General features: G+C 37.0%; 1 pseudogene; it reads left to right on the forward strand.

Annotated features, from left to right (window-relative positions):
* Nucleotides 1-12897, forward strand: part of LOC120202757 — a 48103-nt pseudogene that overhangs the window by 12112 nt on the left and 23094 nt on the right.

The following is a 12897-nucleotide window of genomic DNA, read 5'->3' on the forward strand; positions in this document are numbered from 1 at the left end:
CGTATGGGACACCCTCGACTCACCATATTTACCCGAGCACTGTGTCCTAACGGATTCGTCACTATCACCTCATTGTTAGTAGCTTCTAATTGAATATTCAATTCTCTCACTAACTTACTAGTGATGTATGAATATGTAGAACCCGTATCAATCAATACCATAACCCGTTTATCAAACAACAGAAAGGTACCTGTTAAAATCTCTGGGTCATCCCGATCCTCATTGGTCCTGAGATTATACACTCGAGCAGTGGAACGTATCTCTTGTTGAGTAGAGGACTCTGACTGATTTCTTCCTCTGCCTCTACCTCTTCCCCTTTGGCCTATAGAAATAGACCTCTCTGGCTGTGCAGATTCATCGACTACTCTAGGACAATCCCGAACAAAATGTCTGGTCTCCCCACATCTAAAACAAGCTCCAGAAATCCTTCTACATATCCCAGAATGATTCTTTCCACAATGTTGGCATTGTTTGTCTTGACTCTGGTTAAATCTCCCAGCTCCAGATCCTGCTGATTGAGTTTGTCTGCCTCTCATCGGATTTGATCCTCTAGCTGAGGATACCACTGACTCTGATCTAGCTTGAGGTCGAGAACCAGCATCTCTGCCTCTTTTTGACGGTGTGGAACTCGAAGAAGCACCCGTTCTCTTGACTGTTTGAGTCCTTGAATTTTCAAATCTCTCATTCTGAGCTCTTTCCAAAGCTTTGGCACGATTAACTACCTCTTGAAACGAGGATAGATTCAATACAATCAACATCTCCTTCAACTGAGGACGTAACCCCTCTACGAACCACTCACAAGCATCCTTCTCAGTAGGAACAAGCTCGGCAGCAAAGCGACTCAACTTATTAAATCCACACTCGTACTCATATACAGTGTGATTCCATTGCTTCAGATTCATGAACTCTTGCTTCATTTGACGAACAAACTGATCTCCGATGTACTTATATTTGAATTCTTCTAAAAACAATGACAAAGTTACTTGGGCATTAGTCATCCTCAATGTAACATTGGTCCACCAAATCCTTGCTTGTCCTCTCAACAAGGAAATTACTCCATCTAGCTTCTCAGCATCGGAACAATGAAGTCCCATAAGCATGACCTTCACGTCATTAAGCCAAAGGTCCGCAATAACAGGACCTTCATCGGCTTCCCCTCTAAACTCTGGAGCTCCTAATCCCTTCAACTCTTTCGCAACATTCATTTTTGGAGTTGAAGTAACAGGAGGTTGAAAACGCATCAATACTGCGTCTAAAGTTCTAAAGAATACATCTTGATCATTCACAGGAACTCCAGAGGGTGTCTGTTCTTCACTCTGCCTGGCCAGGGCAGGTGAATTACTGCTTTCAGCAGGTATATCATCTCCCACTTCATTTCTAGAACTACCTTGTCCGGACATCTATAAAAATGAAATCATATAGTTCTATTAGCACAACAGTATACTTACTATTCCATCAGATCAGAAGTTTTCACTATTTTGTTGGCATGTATACCTTATAAAACACTCAAGACTCCAGTTTATGCCGAGAACCGACTAAACCTTAGCTCTGATGCCATTAACTGTAACACCCCAACCCGTACCTGACCCGAATACGAGTCTGAGGTGTCACATTGACTTTTCAAATCTTGACACTTAAAGAAAATACCCCGGGGAATTTAAAACTTTGTTTAAAACAAAATACTTTAATTTACATCCAAGAGACCACAAAATACAAATTTGATCAGAGTACTCATAATTAACGACTTATTACATGCCAACACTCTATGCACAACAAAATACATACTTTGTCTATTTCTTCTGGTCTGATCTTCAAGTAATAATACTGTCCTTTCTACTTCTATTCTTGCTCTTCACGTTTCTTGGTACCTACGTGTAAATCACTTACACGCTAAGTCATAGACTTAGTGAGGCAATAAATGAACATTTAACAACAAATTCATGAATGTGCATTCATATCATTTGATCATGACATTTCAACATGCATGTATCTATTACATGATAACATATATAAGCATGTCATGCACATGTAACACTTACCTTCTTGTGCCACTTTCACTTTAATTTATCTTTCAATTGAATTGCCCATGTATATTATTGAGAATAGAGGTATGTGAGTACATTGAGGTTGTGCACTAATGCTGCCACCACAGCTCGTATAAATTCCCTCATGGGGCACCGAACATTTGTTCAGTATTCATCCCGAAGGACTGCTATATATGTCCCGTAGGACCACTACGTCCCGAAGGACTACAATACCCTCGACTCTTGGCATGCCAACTATACCTATAGCTCTCGTATCATATACTATGGGCATTTATGATGAATACATTTTTCATCACTTGCTCTTTCTCTTCTGTCACATACCACATGTATGTGTAACCATGTATTTCATATCATATCACATGTATCACATATTGCATATTCATATGTCATTTCATATATTCACATAGCTTTTCTCATTTCACATGGTCATGTCTCATAGCATAATCATGTATGCATGTAAATCATGTAACATTTATAATAATCTATACACATTTCATGTATTCGTGCACATATAAAAATCATAAAATCAAATAACAATTTAGGAGTCACTTCTTACCCTAGTAACTCCATCACTGGCTCATCGCAAGCCAATGTTCGTTCAATAATATAAGTACAATAAAAATTGCACTCACCTTAGCCTTGTTTGATTTGAATCAATTCTAATCCTTTGATTATTCCAGAACTTGTTTAGGCTCAATATCTACATAAATATAACATTTCAAAACAACTATCAGAAGCCTAAACCTTAAACTTGATGTTAACAACTTAAGCTAGATTATTGAACCCAATTTCATTTTTCCTTTAGGGGGAATCGATTCCCCCCACCCAGGGGAATCGATACCCCCTGGGCATTCTGGAAAATTTCGTCCAAGAGGGGGAATCGATTCCCTTCATAGGGTATCGGTTCCCTCTACCCAGAATTTGTATTTTAACCCCGAAAATCATCAATTCTTCACTTAATTCTTCTATTTTAAACCCCTATCATGCCATTAAACTCAACTACCATTACTTAAATCAACTTATATCCATGAAAATCATCTATAACTTCAAAATCATATCCTTCATATGAAATTCAAGAATCATACTCAAATTTCAATATGTTCTAAATATAATTCTAACACTTCATATTCCTTAATTAGGATGATGACAAGTCAAATTTAACTTTAAATTCAACTTATCAACTCTTTTCCATGATTTCATATAAAAACTCATTTTCTTTAATCTCTTATAACTTCTTCATCTTTTGATTATAAGACAACTTAAGCTTTCTTTAAGCTTAGTTATCATCTAATTATCATAACCCAACTTAAAATCCAGCTAATAATCAAAAATTAAGAAATCTTACCTTTGCTCTCTTTTGCTCACGATGGGGAAGAAGAAAAGAAGAAGAAAGAGTTTTCAGATACTCTTTCCCCAACGTTTATCTCTTCATAAAGAGATAAAAATATCTTTCATGATAAATGACCATTTTGCCCCTTAATTCCTTTGATAATTACTAATAACTTTCGGGAAATATTTCCAAACCAATCATTGGACTGTACAAATATCCTACTTAAATCACCAAAATCTGAAGTTTTACAATTTAGTCACTAACCCGTATTTTGAGATGTTACAAATCTCTCCCCCTTAAGAAAATTCATCCTCGAATTTTCATTGTACAAAGAGATGGGGATATTGAATCTTCATGTCCTCTTCGCGTTCCCACGTCGCTTCTTCCACCTTGTGATTTCTCCACAACACTTTGACTAATGGAATAGTCTTGTTCCTTAATTGCTTGACTTCGTGAGCCAATATTTGAACAGGTTCTTCCTCATAAGTCAAATCTGATTGAACTTCGATCTCTTCGGTAGTCACAATATGAGATGGATCGGATCGATATTTCCTAAGCATGGAGACATGAAAGACGTTGTGTATTTTCTCCATTTCAGGTGGCAAAGCCAATTGATATGCCACTGGTCCTACTCTCTTAACGATTTCATATGGTCCAATAAACCGAGGACTCAATTTTCCTTTACGTCCAAATCTCAATACTTTCTTCCACGGAGATACTTTCAAGAACACTTTATCTCCGATTTGAAACTCAATTTCTTTCCTTTTTAAATCAGCATACGATTTCTGTCTATCAGCTGCAGCTTTCAGATTATTCTGAATTACTTGCACTTTCTCTTCCATTTCCTGAATCAACTCAGGACCAATAACTTCTCGGTCCTTAAGTTCATACCAGTTCAAGGGTGTACGACATCTTCTTCCATATAAAGCTTCATATGGAGCCATTTTGATGCTTGACTGATAACTATTGTTATACGCAAATTCAGCAAGTGACAAATATTTTTCCCACGATCCTTTAAATTCGATAACACAAGCTCTTAACATATCCTCCAAAATTTGGATAGTTCGTTCAGACTGACTATCTGTCTGAGGATGAAACGTTGTGCTAAAATTCAGTCTTGTGCCCAATGATCCATGTAAAGACTTCCAAAATCGTGACGTGAATCTAGGATCCCGATCAGAAATTATGGAAACAGGTACACCATGTAACTGTATAATCTCTCTGATATACAACTCAGCATATTTATCCAGAGAAAAATTAGTTCGTACCGGAATAAAATGGGCTGACTTATTCAATCTATCCACGATTACCCAGATTGAATCCTTTTTGTTCGGAGTTAGAGGCAACCCCGTCACAAAATCCATCGTTACATTCTCCCATTTCCATTGAGGAATTGAAATTGATTGTAACAGTCCCGACGGAACCTGATGCTCAGCCTTAACTTGCTGACAAATCAAACATTTAGATACGAATTCTGTAATGTCTTTCTTCATTCCTGGCCACCAATATCGACTCTTGAGATCCATATACATTTTGTTTCCTCCCGGATGCATTGTTAATGGACTACAATGAGCTTTCGTTAACAAATCACTCTTTATTTCATCATCATCCGGAATTACCAATATCTCTCAATAATACAAGTTCTCATCAGACTTGATTTCATAATCTGTACACTCTCCATTATTTATTTGCTACAACTTCTTTAAACACTTTTCATCTTTAACTTGCAATTCTTTAATTCGATTTAGCCATACTGGTTTGACAATTAATTCTGCACAAATTGCACCATCTCCTCTTAACGATAATCTAGCATTAAGAGCTCGCAAAGCTGCAAACGTCTTTCGACTCAAGGCATCAGCTACCACATTTGCCTTTCCATGATGGAAATCAATCACCACATCATAATCCTTGAGAAATTCCACCCACCTTCTTTGTCTCAGATTCAACTCTTTCTAAGTCATCAAGTACTTTAAACTCTTGTGATCCGTATACAAGTAGCACTTTTCACCATACAAGTAGTGACGCCATATCTTTAGAGCGAATACTACTGCAGCCATCTCCAAATCGTGTGTCGGATAATTCTTTTTATGAGGTTTTAATTGCCTCGAAGTGTAGGCCACCACCTTGCCTTCTTGCATTAACATGCATCCCAAACCATTATGAGACGCATCACTATACACTACAAAGTCCTTGCCAGACTCAGGTTGAACTAACACTGGAGCTTCTGTAAGAATCTTCTTTAACTTTTCAAAGTTTTCTTGACATTCTTGAGTCCAAACAAATTTTACTTCCTTTCTCAATAGCTTAGTTAGAGGTAAAGCTATAATCGAAAAGTTTTTAATGAACCTTCGATAATAACCAGCTAACCCCAGAAAACTTCGAGATGTTACATACCATATGACGAGTCGAAGTTTAAAGCAAAAGAACCTTTGGAGTTGGTTCACTCTGATGTGTTCGGACCAGTTAAGCAACAGTCAATTAGCGGTATGAGGTACATGGTAACATTCATTGATGACTTCTCCAGGTATGTGTGGGTTTTCTTTATGAAAGAAAAATCTGATACTTTCTCAAAGTTTAAAGAGTTCAGAGACTCAGCTGAAGGAGAAGTGGGAAAGAAGATATGTTGCTTGCGCACAGACAACGAAAGGAGAATATAGATCAAACGAGTTCTCTCAATACCTAAGGGAATGCCGAATACGTCATCAGTACACTTGTGCCAACACGCCACAACAGAATGGTGTAGCGGAAAGAAAAAAATTGGCATCTTGCAGAAATTTGTCGAAGTATGCTACATGCAAAGAATGTACCTGGAAGGTTTTGAGCTGAAACAATGAGGACTGCAACCTTTGTGATCAATAGACTTCCTCAACCAAGGTTAGGATTTGTTTCACCCTTTGAGAAACTATGGAATATAAAACCTACAGTTAGCTACTTTCGAGTATTTGGTTGTGTATGTTATGTGTTTGTTCCTGATCATTTACGGAGCAAATTTGACAAGAAAGCTGTTAGATGTATCTTTGTGGGATATGACAGCCAGAGAAAGGGGTGGAAATGTTGTGATCCAATTAGTGGAAGATGCTACACATCACGAAATGTGGTATTTTATGAAGCATCTTCTTGGTGGTCCTCAGAGAAGGAGGTGTTGCCAGATTCGAGAGAATTTAGAGACAAGCTACTATAAAAGATGGGGGAGCATGTTGCTCAACTCCAAACAAGTTCAGATGAATCAGAAGATCCAAATGACGATGATGTCGAACAAAGAGTGACTTAGAATCCTTGGCAAACTGGCGTGTATCAATAACCAAATGAAGAAGGTGGGCCTAGTGAAACAGAAGAATCAATTCCACAATCTCAACTCCAAAAGTCAACAAGAATAGGAAGGCCAAATCCTAAATATGTTAATGCAGCTATAATTGAAGAAGTAACAGAGCCTGAGACGTTCGAAGAAGCATCGCAGAGTTCTGAGTGGATGACAGCTATGAAAGAAGAGATTGATGCACTTCAGCAAAATCAAACTTGGGATCTTGTGCCAAAGATAAAAGATGTGAAACCCATATCTTACAAATGGGTTTATAAGATAAAGTGTCGTCCAGATGGGTCAATCGAGAGGTACAAAGCGCGATTGGTAGCTCGTGGTTTCTCTCAACAGTATGGACTAGACTATGATGAAACATTTAGTCCAGTGGCGAAACTTACAACCGTACGAGTCTTACTTGCACTTGCAGCCAACAAAGACTGGAAGTTGTGGCAGATGGATGTGAAGAATGCTTTTCTTCATGGAGAGCTAGATCGAGAGATCTACATGACCCAACCAATGGGTTTTCAGAGTCAAGATCATCCTGAATATGTGTGTAAGCTGCGAAAAGCACTCTACGGATTGAAACAAGCACCTAGGGCGTGGTATGGTAAGATTGCTGAATTTCTAACGAAAAGTGGTTATTCAGTAACACCTGTAGATTCTAGCTTATTTGTCAAAGCCAATGAAGGTAAGCTAGGTATCGTGCTAGTGTACGTGGATGACTTAATCATAACAGGTGATGATGAGGTAGAAATTCTTCAGACGAAGGAGAATTTATCAGTTCGTTTCCAGATGAAGGAACTTGGACAACTTAAGCACTTCCTTGGTCTAGAGGTTAATCGCACACACGAAGGAATATTTCTATGTCAACAGAAATATGCTAAAGATTTGTTGAAGAGGTTTGGAATGCTCGAATGCAAGTCAACTTCAACGCCAATGGAACCAAATATCAAAATGTGTGCACATGAAGGAAAAGATTTGGAAGATGCAACAATGTATCGACAATTGGTAGGTAGTCTGATCTACTTGACCCGACCTGACATTTCTTATGCAGTTGGTGTGATGAGTCGGTATATGCAAAATTCAAAGAAGCCTCATTTGGAAGCAGTTCGACGAATACTGAGATATGTGAATAATACAATTGACTATGGTCTTTTGTACAAGAAAGGTGAAGACTGCAAGTTAGTTGGTTATTGTGATGTTGATTATGCAGGAGATCATGACACCAGGAGATCAACAACTGGGTATGTGTTTAAGCTTGGCTCCGGAACAATTTCTTGGTGTAGCAAAAGACAACCAACGGTATCATTGTCAACCACTGAAGCTGAGTATCGAGCAGCAGCAATGGCAGCTCAAGAGAGTACATGGTTGATACAGTTGATGAATAATCTACATCAACCAGTAGATTATGCAATTCTGTTGTATTGTGACAACCAATCGGCAATTCGGCTGGCGGAGAATCTTGTCTTTCATGCAAGAACTAAACATGTGGAAGTACATTACCACTTTGTTAGGGAAAAAGTTTTGCAAGAAGAGATTGAGATGAGGCAAATCAAGACAGATGAGCAAATTGCTGACTTGTTTACAAAAAGCTTGAGTATTGGAAAGTTTGAACATTTCCGTCGTTAGCATGGTGTGATTCAAAGAATGGAGGCTAACATTGAGGGGGAGTGTTGAAAATTCAATATTAGCCTAAATAAGTTCACACCTAAATTAATTTAATGTCATTGCTTACATTAATTTAATTTTGATGTCATTGCTTACATCAATTTAGTTAGGTGAAAATTAAGTATTTTTCTCATGTTTTAATTTCAATGGTTTAGATTATTTAGTGCTTATTTTAATGAGTGGTTTAGATTGTTTCTTGTAACCTATAAATACCCTACTTGTATTTGAGTTTTATCATCCAATAATCAAAGCTTAATTATAAGCATTTGAAAGCTTTCTTAAGAGTTTTTCCCTTTTGCAATTTTGTGAGATTATTCTAAAGAGAGTTTTTTTTTCTCGATCAATTAGAGTTTTTACTCTATTTTGATTCAACATATATTCACTGCTTTTCGTTTGATTTCTGTTTCGTGTTTGATCTTTCAATATGTTCTGAGAGTGTTCGACAAAAGTAATTTAAGAAAATTCAGTCTTTTTAACTTTTATGTATATTCATGTTTCTCTTCTATGATATGACCAGCACATTATGCAATGGAGAAGATGAATCACAGTTCGATTCATGGGAAAATGATTAGGGCGGCATGGTCACTTCGAGATCCTGATGCAAGAAAGAGTGGAGTTGGAAACGTGTTTGTCAAGGTACAAAACAAACCCTTTTTGTTCTTTTAACTGATATAATCTCAAATCCATTGGATTTACTGTATTTTACTTTTCAGAATCTAAGTGAATCAATCGATAGTGTGGGGTTGCAAGAGTTTTTTCAGAGGTTTGAGAATGTAATATCCTGCAAAGTTGCAACATTTGAGGATGGGAAAAGCAAAGGTTATGGATTTGTTCAATTTGAATCTGAAGAATCTGCAACTACTGTTGTTGAGAAGCTTGATAACAACATGATTGGAGATAAAAAAGTGTAATATGAATTTTCCTCTAAAATATTTTCGTTTCACTTATCTGCAAAATGGAATGAATGGTTTCAGAAGTTTAATTCGTCTTTTTGGTCCCAGATTTGTTGGGAAATTCATGAAAAAGTGTGACAGGATTTTTCCAAGTCCTGATGTTAAATATACAAATCTGTATGTGAAGAACATTGATCCAGATGTCACTGAAGAGATTATGCAGGAGAAATTTTCTGAGTTTGGGAAAATTGCTTCCCTGGCTGTAGCAAGGGATGAAAATGGTGGCATTTAAATAACAGGTAAACCATTCTTTTCTTTCCCGTTTTCTTGTTTAATTAATTTAATAATTATAAAAATGAACCGATTTTTATTTCTTTGTAGGCATGAATCAGAGTTTATCGGAGATATTGTTAGAAAAATATCAGCAAAATTATGTCAGACATATCCAATTGTTCATGATGAGTTGGTTGGAATTAGTTCACGCTTGGAGGAGTTGCATTCCAAAATAGAGATTGGCGAAGATGACATGCACATCATAGGAATTTACGGAATGGGTGGCATCGGTAAAACAACTCTCGCAAGAGTTGTATACGACCAAATGTCATCTCATTTTGAAGGTAAATGCTTCATTGCTGACGTTCGAGAAGTTTCAGACAAATTTGGACTCATTTCTCTACAGAAGCAACTTCTTTTCCAGATCTTGTCTGGTGAAGTCTTCGAATTTTTCAATGTTCATGATGGGAATGCCATAATTAGCCACAGATTATCTAACAAAAAGTTCCTTGTTGTGATTGATGATGTGGATAATTTACAGCACTTGAAATGCTTGGTTGGAAGGCATGATTGGTTCGGTTTAGGGAGTAGAATCATTATAACAACAAGAGATGAACACTTGCTCCAATCTTACCGAGTTGATGATGCGTATAAGCCTTCAACATTGAATGACAGCGAGGCACTTCAACTTTTCAGTTTGAAAGCTTTTGATAGTGAGACAGCACCAAATGATGTTTTCATTGAGCTTTCTGAACATGTTGCAAAATATGCCAGTGGTCTCCCCTTAGCTCTTGAAGTCTTGGGTTCCTTTTTGTGCGGTAGAGATGTAGCTCAATGGAGAAGTGCAATCCAAAGACTTGAAAAGGATTCTAACAAAGAGATTATTGACAGACTTCGAATTAGCTTTGATGGATTGGAAGAAACTGAGAAGAACATATTTCTAGATATAGCATGCTTCTTCAATGGGGACGAGAAAGATTTTGTAATGAAAGTATTGGACGGCTGTGAGTTTTTCCCGGATATTGGAATCGATGTTCTCATTAAGAAGTCTCTACTAACAGTTGACGAAAACAACAAATTGTGGATGCACAACTTACTACAAGAAATGGGAAGAAGAATTGTTCGGAAAAAGTCACTTGAGGAGCCTGGAAAATGTTGTAGATTGTGGGAGGAAAATGATGTATATCATGTGCTAACGAAGAACACTGTAAGTCATTCCAGGGAAATTGCATATTATATTAATGTTGAAAATGATTTATTTACTATATCAAACCAACATAATTTATTAACGTTAAAGACAAGAGTGATGAACGTAATGTAAATTTTCACGAGTTTAATCATATAATTTACCCCCTTTTATTGTGTTTTCTTATGTCTTATTCGTGAATGCTTTTAGGCCACGGAAGTGATTGAAGGCATGATCGTTAACATTAAAAGGTAGGGAAACATACAAAAACATGTATCAATGTATAAATTTCATATTGTTATTGCTTTTTTATTTGCTTAATCACATATGGTTATCAGGGAATCGAACAAGATACTCAATATGAATGTCGATGCTGTCTTGAAGATGAAAAAATTGAGATTGCTCAAAGTCCTTTGCCTCTCAAATTGTGATGACTCAAATATCTTCCTAATGAGCTACGTCTTTTAGATTGGATAGGGTATCCTTTAAGATTCTTACCTCCAAACTTCCAACCAGACAACCTTGTTGCACTTCTGTTACCATACAGTCGCATTGAACAACTATGGAAGGGAAATACAGTAAGAACTTTTTCATTCGACCCTTGTTTTCTAACTTATTTTAACAAGATTAACTAAATCTTATATAATTTATTATTGTTTTCAACAGCCCCTGTATAAGTTGAAAGTGCTCAACCTCAAAGGGTCCAAAAACCTGATCAAGTCATCGGACTTTACATCAGCCCCAAATCTGGAAATATTAGTATTGGAGGGTTGTACAAGAATAGTAAATGTTCATCCATCCATCGGATTTCTTTCGAGGATTAAACTTCTGAATTTAAGTAGCTGTACAAGTCTTAGGAATCTTCAAGCCAAAATTGGAATAGAATCTCTTGAAACATTAATCCTAAAAGATTGTACAAACCTTATTAGTCTCCCAAGGAGCATAGGTGGGTGTAAATGTCTAAAAACTCTCAATCTTTCTGGCTGTTATAAAGTTGAAAATTTGCCGGAGAATTTGCAGCAAGTAGAGTTGTTGGAAGAGCTCGACTTAAGTGAAACAGCCATAGCAAAATTACCATCCTTCATTTTTCAACTTAAAAATCTTAAAGTTTTGTCTTTGAATAGGCTCAAGGGATCATCATCTAAGTTAGGACCAAATCTAACTTCTCTTTTCCAGGTATTCCAAAGAGGACGGATCGAGTATGTGCCTCTGATGTTACATTCATTGTCAGGTTTGAGATCATTAAGAGAGCTGAAACTAAGGAACTGCAATTTACATGATGGAGATATTCCTACTGATATTTCTTGTTTATCCTCTCTGGAAAAACTTGACCTTGGCGGCAACAATTTCATCAGCGTACCTGTGATTGGTAGTGGACTTCCCAGGCTTCAATATCTTGGATTGTCAAATTGCAGGGAGCTTATATCGTTAGCTAAACCTGGTGCTTCTCGAGAACTATTTGCAGCTCCATCAAAGGATTGGACACAGTTTTCTGGCCTTCACTGCTACAGATTGGTTGAGAATATCAATGCACTAACAATACTGAAAACCTGTCTTAAGGTCGATTTATCATTCTTTCGTATTTACAGAATCTCGTTTTTAAAGAATTATACACTTAGTTACCAAGCAACATAAGTTTTATTTTGCAGCGAGTTACATATTTAAAAAAAAGTTTTGATGGTGTTGTACCAGGAGGTGAAATACCAAAATGGTTCAGCCATCAAACAGTTGACTCTTCAATCAAGATACCACTGCCTAACAATATTCAGAATGATAGTCAATGGATCGGAGTTGCTTTCTGCTGCATTTTCGTCAACGATGATGCTTCAAGGAATGAGGAACTCACATGTGAAGCTGTTATACTGTTAGGAAATATAACGAGTACAAGTAATTTTCCTATAACCAGATTAGTGAGAATACGAAATAAAAGCGGAAAAATAATACCCGAAAAATTGATAACGCAGTTCAGCTAATTGTGCTTACGTCTCCGGACTGCTGCAGATCTTTTACTAAAGAAAAGTTACAGGTGTTTACAAAACACACTTGAGAGAGAACTAGAAGATTTTGGGATGATTTTGAAGCTAAATGAGCTAGGGTATTTATAGTTGAAACTTAAGGGCTAATCTTGTAAATACCATAAATTGCAAAGGACTAAAAAAAGCACTTTCCCATTTTTTTTCAAGGCAGACGGCTGCTAATTCATT

This window comes from Hibiscus syriacus, unplaced genomic scaffold, assembly GCF_006381635.1.
Source record: "Hibiscus syriacus cultivar Baekdansim isolate YM2019G1 unplaced genomic scaffold, ASM638163v2 tig00009009_pilon, whole genome shotgun sequence".
NCBI lineage: Eukaryota > Viridiplantae > Streptophyta > Magnoliopsida > Malvales > Malvaceae > Hibiscus > Hibiscus syriacus.